The sequence below is a fragment of the Neovison vison genome, chromosome 3 (genome assembly GCF_020171115.1).
Source record: "Neovison vison isolate M4711 chromosome 3, ASM_NN_V1, whole genome shotgun sequence".
In the NCBI taxonomy this organism is placed as follows: Eukaryota; Metazoa; Chordata; class Mammalia; order Carnivora; family Mustelidae; genus Neogale; species Neogale vison.
In genome coordinates, this window is record NC_058093.1 from 75,799,216 (window position 1) to 75,816,869 (window position 17,654).

Sequence of the window (17,654 nt, forward strand, 5' to 3'; positions counted from 1 at the left end):
AGTAGGCAGAGAGATAGGCAGAGAGAGAGAGAGGGGAAGCAGGCTCCCTGCTGAACCCCATGTGGGGCTCGATCCCAGGACCCCCGAGATCATGACCTAAGCTGAAGGCAGAGGCTTTAACCCATTGAGCCACCCAGGTGCCCCTTAACCTCATTTTTCAGTGGGAGAACTGAGGTTGGAAGATTTAAAACAACGTGTCCAAGTCAATTATAGCTGGTAAATGGCAGAGCTAAAATCCAAAAGGTTTTTCTGATGCCCAAACCATCTGGTATTGCAACCCAATGAAAACGGTAACAATGGGGCACCTGGGTGGCTCAGTGGGTTAAAGCCTCTGCCTTCAGCTCAGGTCGTGATCCTGAGGTCCTGGGATCAAACCCAGCATCGAGCTCTCTGCTCAGCAGGGAGCCTGCTTCCCCCTCTCTGCCTGCTGCTCTGCCTATTTGTGATCTCTCTCTCTGTCAAATAAATAAATAAAAATCTTAAAGAAAAAAAAAATGGTAACATTAATATACTGACACCAAATTGGTAAACTACACAATGTAAACAGATACAGAAAATTTTCCTATCCTAAACTGATCCATTTGTCCAAAGTTCCAGAGAGCAGAGGTACTGATATTAATATAAGGCCCTACCTACTTCTTTTTAAACATGCGAAATAATATTTTAAAGATTCCTTTAATCAACATAGCTATTATTCACTCTTTAAGCAAATAAGTTTAACTCTATTGTGCAAAATTTAACATTTTCCTTGGTTCTGAAACCTGGCTTCTCTTCTCAACTTACCTAAACATATATATACACAGCAATCTTCTGTGTATTTTATTTCAAATTACCTTACTTATCTAAACTTGGTGAGTTTTCTTTCTGATCAGTGTGTATCATCTCTCCCTTTCTATCCTTCACCCATCATCAGCAAGTAATTTTCTGGTAATCAAACACAATCTGTTAGATTTCCATGTCCCAAAATGTAACTGCGAAATTGACAGTATTATCAAGTAGACTGCTACTACAGTTCTAACACAAAATGCATAAAGTCCTATCATCGTCCAGATTTATACAGAATATGCCCATAGGGAAATTCTGAGAGTTCAACATGTGTATGCTTAATGCTTAGACTAATTGGAAATTCCAGCAATGAGAGCAATTTATCTAGAGTTTATAGCTCTCACTGCTCTTCCTAGTATCATTGTGTGGATTTTATGATGAATTATTAAATTTCTCTCTCCTGTCACAAGTAAGAAACTCAGCAAAACCACACCTGCTCCCCTGAACAAGGGTATTTTATAATAAGGAGATGAAGTTTAGAAATAATTTTCCTATCAGTTCAGCAAGCATCAGAATGCAAAATATTTCATAACAACTGTAGGATGCAATTTAGGCCGTTAACGGGAAACTATGAAATTGTAAATTCTGCAATTATCTCAAAAATTCATACTCAACTAATAGTTGAAATGCACTGGTTTCTCAAAGACTTTGGTTGAATACTCTTACGATTGGCCCTTAGGTGTCCTCAACCAATGTTAAAGGAACTTGCTATAACTTACTATCAAAAATTAAAAGGGAGCCAACAAAGTAGATTCCCTTTAGTTTGCTTTCCTGCATTCTACATAGCAGCACACTTGGCAAACTTCAACCATTGTAAAAGAGTTAAAAAAAAAAACCCAAACAAACCCAACTTAGTTGTTCAACTGGGAAAATGATAATATTAAACAGTATTCAAAAGAAAAACTAGTTTGAATATGTTCTAAATGCAAAACTGAATGGGGGTGGGAGGTGGTAATGGGATCCTCAAGAAAATCCCCAAATAGGACCCAAGCCCCTGGCCCTTCCACATGGTGATTTTTCTTCCCAGGCAACAGATATGACAAACAGGTTTGACCACATTTCTTAACTTATAATGTCATAACTATGACAAGATTGCTATGGCCTTTACATATCTGTATTGAACAAAAAAATCTTGTAAGAAAACAGCTTTCCTACTGTTTTTTTCTTGCTATTTTTAAAAATGTGCACATATTAATAAGAAATGTGCCCCATAATATGTCACATAAGGAAAAATGATTTTGTGATTTGATTCAGCATAGTTCTACAATTTCAAGAAAATAAAAGCCCCCAAACACTATTATCATTTTTAGAAAAAGTCACCAGGTACAAGTAACAATCCCTTACCTGCAATTACAAAATCTGAAAAACTCTGAGAACACAAAGGTTTTTCTTTATCCTTTTTAAAATAGAAGTATAGTTGACACACAATGTTATATTAGTTTCAGGTGTATAACATATAGACTTAACAACTCTATACATTATGCTGTGGTCAGCAAAACTTCCAAAGATTTTTAAGCTCAAGGGAAACTCATCTGGTACCAACCTGAGACTTAAGGTGACTCTTCCCAGAAATACTAATGTGTTTGATTAGAAGATGTTTCCCTGGATCCCACCAAAAGAGTGATTACTTCATAAATACATGTGCATTATATTTCTTTAAAATCTGAAAAACTCTGAATGTCAAAATAGTTCTGGCTCCAAGAATTATAAATAAAGAATTGGGAGACCTGTACTCTCTGTTGTTTGCTTCCTAGCCAATGAATAAATCAGGTGTGCTTTTTGACTTAGAACCATTTGAATGACTGAAGATTCCCATGTTCAAGTACAGGGATGAAAGTTGTGCAGACAGCACCCGCATTACTGTTTTTCTTTATATAGGAATGGACAAAATATAAAAGACTTTGATTAGTTTCTGACTCTGTGTAGAGAAATATAGAATTTCTTAACATTTTAATGAACTCAGTGATACCAACAGCCATACTAAAATTATTCATTATAAAATGAGGAGTTATTATCCTTCATTCATTTCCCAGTATCACGAAGCTGGCACAAAATGGTCTGTACTTAACCAAATAAATCGAAAAGGGAGATGACCATTTCAGCATGCTACTTAATTAAAAAAAAATTCTTTTGTTGGTACATAGGAAGATTCTCTAATGTGCTCCTTTTCACCAGAATGTAGGTTCTTTAAGAACAGGAATTTGTCAGTTTTTTTTAATTTCAAAATTTCTATCGGCTTTTTCTTTATTTTCCAATTGAGTTGGTTTTGAAGAAAAATTCTACATACTGAACTTCTTTACCGATTCATTTAAATCTAAATTATGACATCTATGGGGCAAATTTCCTTTATCCTGCTCCCTCTCAAGTTCCATTCTTTCTCTTTTCCTACAGAGTCAAATTTTTATTAATATTTATTTTGACAGATGTGTCTACACTTGATGCCTATAATTCTTAATCTTCCATTAACCCCTCTTACACTCCAGTTTGCTTTTACACTCCCACTAGTCCATAGTACTTATTAAAGTTACACAATGACTTTCCTTTTGCTAAATCCAGGGGCCACTTCCTTCTTTTACCTGACACTGGTCTAGCAACCGGTACTGCTAAATCTCTCTTCTTGAGAAGACCACATTTATCTGGTTTTCCTTGCCTCTCTTCTCCTGTCTACTCCTCTAACATTTACTACCCTGTAGAGTTTAATCTTTTTGTTTATGCATTTTGACTGTTTTGCTCATTTCCATTTTCCTAATACAGAAAGCCCTCAATCTATATTTGTTAAATGAACAAATGAACAGTCTTTATATTTTCTTTCTCCATACTGTATCTGGAAGACTATCTCCATCCTCACACTTTCAACTAGCATTTACAAGAATGACTTTTACTTTCGCCTCATCTTCTCTACAGAGTTCCAAACCTTTATGTCCAAACGTCTATAGGGGGAAAAAAAATAAATCCATGTGGACGCCTCAAAGGCCCTCAGAACTAGGGAAGTTTTGGTAATTATCATTTCCTCTTCTTCTCAAACCACCTCTCTTCCTCTAAGATACTACCTACAAAGCCAGCTAAGTGACAATTTCCTTTTCCTTCCTCCCAATTAGTACCAAATCTTAATATTTCTACCTTCAAGTTTATAAATAGGACATAGAATCAAATCTACTCCCCCTCCTCATTCTCTCTGCTACTGTATACAGAAGAAGATATGGGGAAGGCTCGGTTTCAAATGCTTCCATAATTAGACAACCTTAATCTCATTTCAGAGGAAGGCAATTTTTTTTGACCTTTCTAGTAACATTTCTCATAAGGTCTTTTTTATGTCTAGGTTGTAAGAACTTTTCCAACTTGCTTCTAAAATATTAATTATTTATGTATCCATCAAACTTGTCCATTTCCATTATATTTCACCCATTCAGGACAAAAGTTTCCTTTAAATATCTGCAAAGCTGCCCACAGGGAAACCTTGTCCTTAAAGTAAAAGCACATTCCACCACAATATATTCAATATTATTTCATGTTTTTCAAGTTACCTTTTAAGCTTTTAAATGGAAATTCTGTCTCAATGGACCAATTATCAACAATCTATTTCTACATATAATTACTGTTCAGTAGCGCTCCTGTAATTGAATAAAAACAAATCCTAAGGGAGCTCTCTGCACCTACAGTACCCCTAATCACTTGTATTTATATTCTCCAAAGCCCACCTCATCTTGCCCATATACCCCTTGGTTCACAATTCAACTGCATGGCAACAGGATTTAACTTTCCTCACTAACTCCAGCATCTTCATTCACTGAACAAATATTATCATTCTGGGTTTTCTTGGTCTAGTGACTAAACTAAGTTTATATCAATTTTCAGCAATATAAAAAAGAGACAAAACCTTAAATTTCAAATCTATACTGTAACCCTCACCGCTTAATAGTAAAGGAATAGACTTGTAGTCAAGAAATAGCTCTAGTGTTTCTTTTTAGCCACTGAATGCTTCCTTGTTCATTTCGTGTTAAAGTTCAAATTTGTTCAGAAGAGACTCTTCCGTGAGGTCATAAAAATTGAGAAACTTTGTACAACACAAACAGGTAAACAGGACTACAAAATCGATGAGGATGGAGTGAAAACTGACACCTTGAGAAGTTGTACAGTAAAGTACTTACAGAAAAAAATAAGAACATATAAGGTTAAGAGAAAGAGCAGTATGGTCATGGTCTTTTTCTTTCTAGTTTTTTACTTTATTCCCTATTCTTTGGAATCAAGAATAGAGATTGGGCACCTGGGTGACTCAGTGGGTTAAGCCGCTGCCTTCCGCCCAGGTCATCATGCTGGTTCCCTCTCTCTCTCTCTGCCTGCCTCTATGTCTACTGTGATCTCTCTCTGTCAAATAAATAAATAAAATAAATAAATAAAATCTTAAAAAAAAAAAAGAATAGAGATTAAAGGCAGTGTCTGTGAATAGTGAGGAGATACGTACATTATGCTGCACACAAGGTACTAATGTCTAAGAGATGAAAGTTCCTATCCTCAGGCAGAGAAGAAAAGTCCAAGTGCTGTAGCAATGTTAATTGCTTTCCAGAAGACATAGTACTTCTGGAAAAGAGGAAGTGCAACTAAGTGGATCTAGGGCATACAGAAAGAAGTGGTTCTAGAAGATGAAACCTAAAACAAGTAGGAGCACAGGTGGGGGAGAAGAAAGGTCACTTCCCCTATGGAAAGGGGAAAAGTCAGCATGTGTAAAGACTCCAGACATAAAAGAGTTTAGGGGATTCTCAGCTGTTTGAGCAGAGTACAGAGTATGTACAGAAGATTGAGCAGAAATGAGATGGAACATGAGATTCAAAAAGCTAAAGCATGAAAAGACCTTGCATGAGATCCCTGGATTCTGAGGTTCTCGGTCACTACTGTGTATCGAGAACCTAAGACTGTGCTTGCCACTTAATAGGTTCCAATTCTAAAATTAAATATGGGGGGAGGGTGTGTCGATTTCTAATGATTATCCCTATTGCTTCCTACACAGAACTCCCTATAATGATATTTTGACAGATGCTTTACCAAAGAATACCACAACAGACTTGTCTCACCTATCAACCCTGATTTCGAGGAACCCCCAAAATGTTTGCCATCAATTGCATCAAGACAGCACTATTATCAAGCATCATCCCTTGTCTTTAATCCATGTTAACCTGTAGAGCTCCCTGAATAAACTTCCCTACTGAGATGAAAACAAAAAACAAAAAACAAAAAAACAAAACAAAACAAACAAAAAATAAAAACCAAACCAGTTCCTTTAAAGGCACTGCAAGAGGAAATCTGGCCCTGAACATAATAGTTACTTCAACTTACGAAACCATGTCTATTATTGAGTATACTTCATGCCTTCAAACATTCATACCACTTTATTCCTTGTCCCCAAAAATGTGCTCCTCTGCTTGCCCAAGTAAGTATATGGGCTGATATTCTGCCAACACTCATAGCACAGCTTTGAAAGTGGCCTGATTATTAATTAAAGGGCCATTTAGTCAACCATAATCTAAGTTTTTAAAGAAAACCTGGAAGTGGTGGCCTCCACTGAGAAATTTAGGAAGTAGCCCCCAGATACAAAGCACTATATTCCATCACTGAGGCAACTGTCACCAAATCTAGAATAAAACTGTCTTGATAAAATAACTGAGGGAAGGAGTCACAGGGTGACTTTTCACCTGGAAGAGCTGAACTCTGTCTATCCTGATTCATTTGAATTAGGCCCAAAGTTAAGAAAAATATGAATCTTCACTGAGTTTCTTCCTCCCTCATTTCTCCCTCAAGATGAGTTTTATTTTATTTTTTATCTTCCAAGTTTTTATTTAAATTCGAGTTAGTTAACACAAAGTGTAGTATTTGTTTCAAAAGTAGAATTCAGTGATTTATCACTTACATATAACACCCAGTGCTCATTACAAGTGTCCTCCTTAATGCCCATCACCTATTTGGCCCATTATCCTGCCCACCTCCCCTCCACCAAGCCTCAGCTTTTTTCTATAGTTAAGCGTCTCTTAACTATGTCTCCCTCTCTCTTTTTGTCTTATATAATTTTACCTTCCTTCCCCTATGTTCCTGTTTTGGTTCTTAAATACTACATATGAGTGAAATCATATGGTATTTGTCTTTTTTTTTTTTTTTAAGATTTTATTTATTTGTGAGAGAGAGAGAGAGAGAGAGAGAGAGAGAGAGAGAGAGAGAGCAGGAGCAGTGGGGACAGGCAGAGGGAGAAGCAGGCTCCCTGCTGAGCAAGGAACCCAAGGTGGGACTTGATCCCAGGACCCTGGGATCATGACCTGAGCTGAAGGCACAGGCTTAACCGACTGAGCCACCCAGGTGTCCCTCTCTGACTTATTCTGCTTAGTATATTGCACTCTAGCTCCACCCATGTCATTGCAAATGCCATGTTTCATTCCTTTTGATGGCTGAGTAATATATATACCACAATATAATATATATAATACATCCTCTTTATCCATTAATCACTCAGTGGACATTTGGGCTCTTTTGTAATTTTGCTCCCATTAGCTTCTATAATCACAAGAGCCCTAATGTCTCCAGACCGAGGCAGCTTATGGTATTTTTTTGGTATCTGTTCTCTGGGAAAAGACTTACTAACTTGGCTACAAATAGCAAAGGCTTGCTTTAATCCACCACTTCCTCTCCTGATGTATTATTTTTGAAGAAAATGCTTTGAAAATTTGCACTTTCTTGTAGGCAATGAATTATCTCTTCCAGTGTCCACTTGGGAAATGTATACACGGATAAAATATTTAGGCTACACATTTAGTAAGTCCAGAAATTTGCTGAAACTAACATGCCAGAGGCCTTTTTGTTTTATCACCTTCCCATGCTAAAATTTTCAAAGTTTAGATGGTAGAGAAATGCCACAAGGAAGCCCACAGAGTCATCAGTAGGATCAACATATTGCAAATAACCACCTCTTTCTTAAACTAGCTCTAGGCCAGCCATAACTTATACCAAGTTAGGGACATATCAGGTAGTACAAAATTCAATCTCTAGATACAAGTGGGTAACAAACAGAAGATAATATTTAAGTTAGGGCACAAACATTATAAATGTGTGCGCTCCTAGATGGTCTCAGGTACAAAAAGTTAATGTATACCACCTGGCAACGTACAATCATCAGGGAGAACAGTTAACCAGACCCCAGCCAAATGAGGTGGGAAATGCTCCATGAAAGCAGCAGGAGCACTTACCAGTGGAAGGGCAACATTCAAAACCAAAGGACAAGAACTGAGGCAAGAGAACTCATCAACTATATCACAGTAGTAACAATAATAGCTACACTATGTCAGGCATTGTGCACAGTGCCTTATACACATCATTTTCCTTTATCCTCAAAACAACTCACTAAGTTAGATATTATCATTCACATTTTTCAGATGAAGAAGCTGAGACTAGAGATGTTAGGTAAGGTGCCCCAAGTGACAGACCTAGTAAGGGCTGAATCAAGACTGGAGTCTTGGCTTCCTAGTCCATCATCCAGCATCAACACAAGTAGGTCTCCTCCTCCTACAGATGATGCTTGTCACAATGCTTCTGTGAACGAAGTCACATTTTCAATGCCAATTCTAAAAAAATTCGCTTTTCTCAGTAGGACCATAATTGACGTTGACTCCCAAGTTCACAGACAATCCTAAAACAAACTTAAATAGGAGAAGGAGGAGGTAGGTTAACTAGTTTTCTGAAGGCCAAATCTGCTCGTTTTTCTATCTGCTATTGCCAGTCTGTGGGACACCTAAAAATGTAAAGGGAACTCTTACTATGCTTTCAATCACCACTTATTTCTTGCATCTGGAATATTCCTTCTCAATCTCAAAAGTCGTTGTGAGGATTAAGTCAAAATAAGTAAAGTGGTTACTAGAGTCAGACTCAGCGAAATGAACTATTACCGACATGTACAAGTGTATAGTAGGATCCGAAGCTCGATGGCTGGACACACTGGAGACCCAACTTGGGGAGTATCACCTTACTGGAAATAGATCAATTTATGGAAGGATAAAAGAGGGCAGAGAGCTCATTTAAAAAGGGGCATTCATGGGGCAAATGAATGGAACAGAAACGACTAATGAAATTCCAAAGAAGCTGTACAGGTATATTACGCTAGAAAGGGGCATAAGAGTGGAACTTCCGCTATTTTCTAATTAACTACAGTTCATTAATCCCACTCCCACCCCCTGGAGCCCGGACACTAAAAAAGGGGCCTTGGGAAGTCCAAACGACTGGAGAAGCTCTAGGTAATCCGCGCAGACAGGACAAGAGGCCCAGCTAAGCGCTAGACTTCCGCAACAAAGACACCGCGGAGAGACAGCTCCAGGAACCTCACCAGGGAGCTAGGTTCGTCCGCGCAGTCAGGGACGGAGATCACGCTCGCACTTCCCACCCGCTCAGACTCCTCCGCCCGACCGGCTCTCACACCTCGGCCTCGCGGGCCCCAGGCGCCTAGAGGAAAGCCACGCATATCCTGGCGCTGCCGACGGCGGTCCCAGCCAGGCGGCATCCATTCCTGGTCCCCTTTAAATTCCCACCAGTACCGGCAACCCGTCAACCCCACTTCGGTTGGCTGCCTGAGGCGAGTCTAGAGTTCGGTAATTACCTGGAGCTGCACCGCGCCGCCATTACACCGGATTCACGTCACTTCCCCTTCCCGGTCCGGCGTACGAGGAAGGCGGTACGTGAAATACATTAAAAACCTGACGCTAAATTCACTTTAAAACGTTATCCTATTAACTTACTTTAGTCCTTTCGTGATACCAAATTTAGAGCAGCTGGTCTGGCCTTAATTTTCTCTTTCCAAGACTGCGACAAAAGAGAAGTTAACTCAAACTACAAAGTCCGGCATTCACCGCCAGGGAGGGCGGAAATTACGTCACAATTGTACTATTCCCCCCCCTCCCCCGGCTGTGAAGATCGCAATGTACGGCGGGAATTGTAGTTCTTGATAGGAGCCGGGGACATCCGAGGACATCCTCCTCAGTGATGAGGTTCTGGCAAAATTTACTCTAAAGCTAGTTCTCTACAGTTGGCAAAAAATAGACCTTTCTAGTCACTTTTATGTGAAAATCTTAAGTAACAGACACCTTTTTCAGACTCTTTTCAGTAGTTATATGAAGAATCTATATAAGCGAAAATGTCAGAAGCGTTAAGTATCTTTTATGTTCCAAGATTTCAAGCCTACGGGAATGGGAGAATATTGGACCACAAACAAAGTGAAGTAATGAGGAGAAGCTAATTTTGTAGAGAGGATGATGCCTCTGTTTGAGTTTAAGGTACCAGGTGGCAAGACATCCCGAGGGTAAGGAGACTGGCCTGCCAACTTGGAAATAGCAGACGGTGCAGAGATCAGAGGTAATCAGTGAAATAGTTTTCTTAGTCCTTACAGTAGTAACAAAATCAAAGCTCAACTATTTCTTACTGTTTTAAAAATTATCTTTTGCTATAGCAACTGTATCTTTATGTTACTCAAACTTCTATACATCAGGCCTGGTTTCTCCGAACATTTCTCTATTAGAATTTTAAAGAATTTACGTTACTGACCCTTTCTTTGAGGCAGAAGAGTATAGCAATTACGGATAAAGACACTGGAGTGGGCCTACTTATGTTTAACTCTTTCTATTGAGGTACTCCTGGATGATTTTTTCTTGGGCAACACTGTGTGCCCATTTTCTGTTAGGTAGGGAAAAAAATTAGTACCTACCCCATAGAATACTTTCAAGAATTGAATTAGTTGATACACTTGTTGTATGTGACTTAATTCCTACTACATAACAGTATTATCTATTCTTTTTCATATTTAACATATTTGACCACAGCTAAAGCACATTTTTGTGTCTTTAAATATTTAAGTGAATAGATTTCAGTTGTACCAACACAGGGCACAGGAGCTGAATCTTATAAACATTTGTATCTGTATCTGAATAAAAAGCACAATACCACCCCTACAATTATCAATAGATATAAGAAAGTTAGAGTTGAAACTAGGGGAGTTAGATGGAGCTGGACAAGACAAGTTTGTCCTTTCATAATTTGCTTCAGGAAGCAAACTGTGATATAGGTTTCAGAATGTCAGATGGTAAAAGGAAAAGGGAGGAAATGGAATTGGACACGGGTAACTCCAGAGCAAAGATGAAGAGTCCTACACTGTGATAAAATGGCTCAGCTCTCATAACACATTCTTGCTCAATGATTGGCTGGAGCCCCCTTAAGAAAAATTTGGCCTCAATTCAAAACCTGAGATGTGCTTGGAAGTGTTAACAGTTGAAATCTGTCACCTAACCATACTCCTCGCAGAGTTTTTTCTTGAAAAGATATCTGAGCCGAGTATCTCTTTTCAACTATCACAGTCCACTGCTTGCATCATTCAGATCCACTCTGTATATACACTTAGAGAGTAATTCCTCCAGGATTCCAGTGGCCTCTCTTCCTGAAGAGAAACTTAGAAAAGTTAGTAGAACAAACTAAAGTCCCCATCTTTGCAGGTGGCCTTGAGCCGTCGCTGAACCTTTCTCCTCCACTATTCATTCTAAATTCCTCTCCCTCTCAGCTACCAGTTCTGCTGGTCTCAGTAGTTAAACTGGTGGTGTGAAAACCCTAGTTCCTAAGAAATTTTAGCCCCTATTAATAATTGTCTTCTCATGCAGGTGTTGCTGTACTTGCCTATTTATAGTCTCTACTGGGCAAGGTAGCACTAAGAGATGCCCAAGTGGATCACCTATGTGCCACACACATCTTCTTACCTGTTCCTGTTATGTAACATCAAGCCTACATTCTCCTCCTGATCAGTGGTAACTTCTCCTACCAGGGTGTTGAGTCCTCTTTTTGCCTACTTGTCTCTGAACTCTGGAAGTTCAGAGTGCCTATGCAGCAGATGATGAAGCTTATTTCATCTTGCTATGTCCTCTATCAAGAATATAACATCTTTGGGGACTAGGACCTCTAATTCCACAAAGTGCAGAATTGCAGGAATGGGTTAGTGGGATTGATGGTAAATGGGGCTAATCCCGTTTTAATCCCTGTCGTGTTGACCCATGTATTGTTCCTACTGGGGACTTTAACCCATATCAGAGTCTCCTGCACCCTGGGGAACAGCACCTCTTCCTTGTATTGTCCCCTGTTAGGTGCTTGAATTTTACCCTTAGGTAAAATTCTTAGGCCTCCAACTTCTGGAAAATGCAGCATGTGATATAACTAGTGGAACCATGGTCAACAGGCACCCTCCTACACTACCTTTACTGTGAAGTGATTACCTGGTTGGATGCTATATTGTATTGTATTCCACGTCTGTGAATCCAGCATTGTATAAGTTCCCAAATAGTGGTGCTGGATAGACTGGTGGGTATGAAGTGTAAACTCATACCCAATATAGCTAATCTATTCCCATGGGTTGGAACTCCTGCCCCTTCCAGGATGAAAGTTTCCAACGTGGTCAACTTGCCATGGAATGGCTAGTTCATCTCCTAAAGGAGTGAAGACGTATTAGAAGCTCAACATTGTGCTCTTTTGCTGGCAGAATGTGCAAATGAGGCGGTGGGTAGGTCACCTATGGTAAATGGGCTTCATGCTCATGGGTTCCATACATAGACTCCATTTTTGTCACCATGACCATTTCACTCAATTGTTTATTGTGCCATCACCGGAGTGGCCACAAACAAAGGCTAACATCAACTAGATGAGTAATTTGGTTTACTTGGTTGTTTAGTGCTTATTCCATAATGTATGCTTTCTTGTGGATATTGATGTGTGTTCAAAATTTCACACTTTTGACCCACAACAATACTCATATCCACCTACATGTAGCCCTTTAAGATCGCTTTGTCTGCAATTTTTTAAATCTCTTTCTTATCAGACCTCTGACCAGCCAGCCAAGCTTTTTGCCATTTCCTGTTAATCTATTTATACTCTGACATCAAGCCACTTTTCCTCCTCATACAAAGTGGATTACCAGTTGCACCCCCTGAAGCTCTACCCATTAGGAAGCTTGTCCCACTGCTGTCTTCGAGGCAATTTGAGAGTGAGGCTATGTTATAGCTGCTGTCCAGTTTCAGGTTTCATCCACAGACTCAACCGATTCAGCTGTAAGCTAAGCTCAGCCATTTTCTTTCTTCAGCTTATTGTTCAAGACACCATCCCTACCCATACAGCCATCAGTGCAAGCTGAGAGAGGGGTGTTGATGCAACTGAAGGGTGACATCAAGGTCTGGACTGTCTGTTGATGTGAATTGTTTGTGCCTTCTCATCTTCTTTGCACTCCATCCCAAATAGAATACTTTCATCTTATGATGAATTATGGTGGGACCTTGCAGAATTTATGACATGATGGGTTCAACAACACAAATTTCATTTTGTATCACTTAGTGTCCCATGGTCAAACATTCCCTTTATTTTTCCCAGTAGCATGCTGAGATCTAATTTTTTTTAAGAATTCTGGGCTCCTGAACTGTGATTCTCCTACTGTGATTTCTATAAACTCCACAATGGGTCTTTTTCTAAAAGTGGCAACTCTTAACACCCTAGAGTGTGCCAGATCCTACACCACAAGTGTCAAGGCCGCTTGTGCCACCACTTCAGACCTGCTGTAGAGCTCTTTTGCCAGGTTGTAAAGCTGGCAGGTTTTTATGTCACTTGGCATGAAGGCCCAAAAAATATTCCTAGATGTGGAGTATGTTGCTTACAGAACTCAAAGCACCCTCTTAGGCACTATGCTTTTTTCTTTCTTGTAGGGGATACAAGAGGCAGAAATTTGTGTTTTACTTTGAAGGGGATATTCTAGCACTCCTCAGAACCCTGGGCATTTAAACCCTTTGATGAAGGGACAGATTCCTGATTCTTCATAAGTTTAATTCCTACTTTTTGGAGCACGAACCTCCAGCATGCTAGCCACTTCTTGCTTAGCCTGTTTAATCAGCATGATTTCATTGATGTAATGGATCATTATGATACCCCACAGGATTTTCAGGTGATCCACATCTTTTTGGACTATATTATGAGAGAGAAAGAAGAGTTAACATAGCCCCAGGGCTAAACTGTCAATGCATATTGTTGCCTGTTTATTGCATTTGTATATCAATATTTCTGATTGTATTTATTGATTGCCATATAAAAGAATCCACTATCAAAATTGGTGGCTGTGTACCTCAGGCCATATTATCCTGCTTTAAAAATGATAGCTCAGCATGGCAGCTGCAGTTGGGATTGCTACTTTGTTTAGCTTCCAGTAGTCAACAATCATTCTACTAATTTACCTGGTTTCTACAGGCCAGAGTATCAAATTAAATGAAGGTGTGATGGGAACTACTGTTCCTGCATCCTTTATATCTTTAAGGGTGTTGTTAATTTCCACCATCTTCTGGCATTGTGATATTATTTTAGATACACTCTCTTAGCCAGGAGAGACAGTTTCAAAGATGTCTACTTGGTCTTTCCCACTGTGACAGCTCTTACTCCATAGGCCAAGGACAGTAAATGGAAATGACTTCAAATGTGAGGTATATATATTCTAATTATACACATGGGATTGGGTAAATGACCACTGAGTTGATCTGTGAACCCAGTCGACCCGGTGTGAGCCAGACTTGGCCATAACTCCATTTGTTACTTGGACTGCATATGATTCCATTCTGATGGTAGATAATTTGGCTATTTTAAGTAATGTACAGTAAATGTAGGTAGGGGTACATATATTTTTTAAAACTAGTGTTTTTATATTGTTTGGTAAATTCCCAGGAGTAGAATTACTAGTCATGTGGTAATTTTATTTTTTAATTTTTTCAGGAACCTCCATCCTGTTTACTATGGTGGCTTCACCAATTTACATTCCCACCAACAGTTCAAGAGGCTTCCTTTTTCCTTCACAGCCTCACCGGCACTTGTGGTTTCTTGTGTTTTTGATTTTAGCCATTCTATCAGGTGCAAAATGATATCTCATGTGGTTTTAATTTGCATTTCCCTGATGATGAGTGATGTTGGTTATCTTTTCATTTGTCTTTTGACCATCTCTGTGTCTTCTTTGGAGAAATTTCTGTTCATGTCTTCTACCCATTTTTGATGAGATTATTTGTCTTTATGGTGTTGAGTTGTATAAATTCTTTATATATTTTGGATATTAACCCTTTATTGGATATGTCATTTGCAAATACATTCTTCCAATTAGTAGGTTGTTTTTTAAAATTTGTTGGTTGTTTCCTTTGCTGTACAGAAGCTTTTTATGTTGTTGTAATCCCAATAGTTTATTTTTGCTTTTGTTTCCATTGCCTAAGGAGACATATCTAGAAAAATGTTGCTATGGACGATGTCAGACATTACTGCCTGTGCTGTCTTGTAGGATTTTATGGCTTCAGGTCTCACATTTAGATCCTTACCCAATTTTGAGTTTATTTTTGTGTAAGGTGTAAGAAAGTGGTCCAGTTTCATTCTCTTGTGTGTAGCTGTCCAGTATTCCCTATAGCATTTGTTAAAGAGAGTGTCTTTTTCCCATTGAATATTCTTGCCTTCTTTGTCAAAGATTATTGAACATACAATTGTGAGTTTATTTTGGAACCTCTATTCTGTTCTATTGCTCTTTGTGTGTTTTTGTGACAGTACCATACTGTTTTGATTACTACAACTTTGTAGTACACCTTGAAATTTAGAATTGTAATATCTTTGATTTTTTTCTTCTTTTTTAAGATTGCTTTGGCTATTTGGGGTCTTCTGTGGTTCCATACAAATTTTAGGGTTATTTATTCTGGCTCTATGAAAATGTTGGTATTTTGATAAGGATTACATTGTTGGGTAGTATGGATATTTTAACAATATTTGTACTACTAGTCCATGAACATGGAATGCCTTTCCATTTGTGTTGTTTTACATTTCTTTCATCAATGTCTTTTCTTTTTTAATTTCTTTTCAGTGTAACGGAATTCATTGTTTTTGCACCACATTCAGTGCTCCATTCAATACGTGCCCTCCTTAATACCCACCAACTGGATCCCCCAACGTCCCACCCCACCCCCGCCAGTTCAAACCCTCAGATTGTTTTTCAGAGTCCATAGTCTCTCACGGTTCACCTCCCCTTCCAATTTCCCCCAACTCCCTTCTCCTCTCTATCTCCCTATGACCTCCATGTTATTTGTTATGCTCCACAAATAAGTGAAATCATATGATAATTGACTCTCTCTGCTTGACTTATTTCACTCAGCATAATCTCTTCCAGTCCCATCCATGTTGCTACGAAAGTTGGGTATTCATCCTTTTGATGGAGGCATAATACTCCATAGTGTCTATGGACCACATCTTCCTTTTCCATTCATCCGTTGAAGGGCATCTTGGTTCTTCCCACAGTTTGACGACCATGGCCATTGCTGCTATAAACATTGGGGTACAGATAGCCCTTCTTTTCACTACATCTGTATCTTTGGGGTAAATACCCAGTGGTGCAATTGCAGGGTCATAGGGAAGCTCTATTTTTAATTTCTTAAGGAATCTCCACACTTCTTCAAAGTGGCTTGCATTCCCACCAACAGTGTAAGAGGGTTCCCCTTTCTCCACATCCTCTCCAACACACGTTGTTTCCTGTCTTGCTAATTTTGGCCATTCTAACTGGTGTAAGGAGGTATCTCAATGTGGTTTTGATTTGAATCTCCCTGATGGCTAATGATGATGAACATTTTTTATGTGTCTGATAGCCATTTGTATGTCTTCATTGGAGAAGTGTCTGTTCATATCCTCTGCCCATTTTTTGATATGATTATCTGTTTTGTGTGTGTTGAGTTTGAGGAGTTCTTTATAGGTCCTGGATATCAACCTTTTGTCTGTACTGTCATTTGCAAATATCTTCTCCCATTCCATGGGTTGCCTCTTTGTTTTGTTGAGTGTTTCCTTTGCTGTGCAGAAGCTTTTGATCTTGATGAAGTCCCAAAAGCTCATCTTTGCTTTTGTTTCCTTTGCCTTTGGAGACATATCTTGAAAGAAGTTACTGTGGCTGATATCAAAGAGGTTACTGTCTATGTTCTCCTCTAGGATTCTGATGAATTCCTGTCTCACGTTGAGGTCTTTTATCCATTTTGAGTTTATCTTTGTGTACGGTGTAAGAGAATGGTTGAGTTTCATTCTTCTACATATAGCTATCCAATTTTCCCAGAACCTGTCTTTTTTCCACTGTATATTTTTTCAAATATACAGTGGAATATACTTTCTTACACCTTACACAAAAATAAACTCAAATTATATTATTTGACCATAGAGTTGAGGGTCCACATCTGGGCTCTCTACTCTGTTCCACTGGTCTATGTGTCTGTTTTTATGCCAATACCATGCTGTCTTGGTGATCACAGCTTTGTAGTAAAGCTTGAAATCAGGTAACGTGATGCCGCCAGTTTTATTTTTGTTTTTCAACATTTCCTTAGCAATTCGGGGTCTCTTCTGATTCCATACAAATTTTAGGATTATTTGCTCCAGCTCTTTGAAAAATACTGGTGGAATTTTGATCAGAATGGCATTAAAAGTATAGATTGCTCTAGGCAGTATAGACATTTTAACAATGTTTATTCTTCTGATCCAAGAGCATGGAATGGTCTTCCATCTTTTTGTGTCTTCTTCAATGTCTTGTAGTTTTCAGAGTATAGACATTTCACCTCATTGGTTCAGTTTATTCCTAGGTATTTTATTATTTTTGGTGTAATTGTAAATGAGATCGTTCTCTTAATTTCTGCTTTGCTATTTCATTATTAGTGTAGAGAAATGCGATGGATTTCTGTACATTGATTTTGTATCCTGCAACCTTATTGAACTTATTTACCAGTTTTAGTAGATTTTTCGTGGAG

At 38.8% G+C, this 17,654-nt stretch overlaps 1 protein-coding gene across 1 annotated transcript in view; it reads right to left on the reverse strand.

Moving 5' to 3' along the window:
• CWC22 (CWC22 spliceosome associated protein homolog) overlaps positions 1-9,510 on the reverse strand; it is a 59,386-nt gene extending 49,876 nt beyond the window's left edge. The window contains exon 1 of the mRNA XM_044242463.1: positions 9,452-9,510. The gene's annotated coding sequence lies outside the window, so the exon portion shown is untranslated. The remainder of the gene's footprint in view (positions 1-9,451) is intronic.
• Positions 9,511-17,654: the final 8,144 nt, after the last annotated feature.